At 29.8% G+C, this 960-nt stretch overlaps 1 long non-coding RNA gene across 1 annotated transcript; it reads right to left on the minus strand.

The window, feature by feature from the left end:
- Window positions 1–74: 74 nt before the first annotated feature.
- Window positions 75–873, minus strand: LOC103309812. Its single transcript, XR_510851.3, has 3 exons — window positions 558–873; window positions 302–495; window positions 75–239 (listed from the first exon to the last, which is right to left on the minus strand). It is a non-coding gene; the product is annotated as an uncharacterized LOC103309812 (long non-coding RNA).
- Window positions 874–960: the final 87 nt, after the last annotated feature.

The following is a 960-nucleotide window of genomic DNA, read 5'->3' on the forward strand; positions in this document are numbered from 1 at the left end:
TTAGAATAGAAAAATACAATTTATTAGGGTTTCTAAAGCTACTTTGAATGAACCAAAAATTAATGAATGCCAATTTCCATAACTCATGTCTAACTAAATTTCTGAAGTCTGAACTAGGTATATGTTGCCACTTTCCCAATTCACATATACACATCCTGGTCTTCGAAGATCTGCACTATTAAAATGGACTACCTGCTTCTTCACAATCAGACAATAGTACTATAGTAGTATGGTATAGTCTACAAAATAAAAAAATACATTTATTAGGGTTTTACTAATGTTTATCATAAAGGTTACCTACTTTGAATGTCCAAAAATTAATGAATCCAATTTCTATAAATCATGTCTAACTAAATCTCTGAAGTCTGAATTAGGTATATGTTGCCACTTTCCAATTCACATCTACACATTCTGGTCTTCGAAGATCTGCACTATTAAAATTGACTACCTGCTTCTTCACAATCAGACAATAGTACTATAGTAGTATGGTATATTCTACAAAATAAAAAAATACATTTATTAGGGTTTTACTTACGTTTATCATAAAAGTTACCTACTTTGAATGTCCAAAAATTAATGAATCCAATTTCCATAAATCATGTCTAACTGAATCTCTGAAGTCTGAATTAGGTATATGTTGCCACTTTCCAATTCACATCTACACATTCTGGTCTTCGAAGATCTGCACTATTAAAATTGGCTACCTACCTACTTCTTCACAGTTGGACAATAGTATGGTATATCATACAAAATAAAAAAACACAATATAGATTATAATATTAAGATTTATAAACAATTTAAAAGAACAATATAATATTTTAAAACCAAGAGAAACACGATTAATTCTTAATACTTCAACTAAAAAAGAAAAACGTCTTACGCGCCCTTCCTCCTTTTTCATATGGACTGAAGGACCGTCAATGGTGGAGTTAACACTAAGATTTGCAATTTTAAAAGATT

This window comes from Acyrthosiphon pisum, chromosome A2 (genome assembly GCF_005508785.2).
Source record: "Acyrthosiphon pisum isolate AL4f chromosome A2, pea_aphid_22Mar2018_4r6ur, whole genome shotgun sequence".
NCBI lineage: Eukaryota > Metazoa > Arthropoda > Insecta > Hemiptera > Aphididae > Acyrthosiphon > Acyrthosiphon pisum.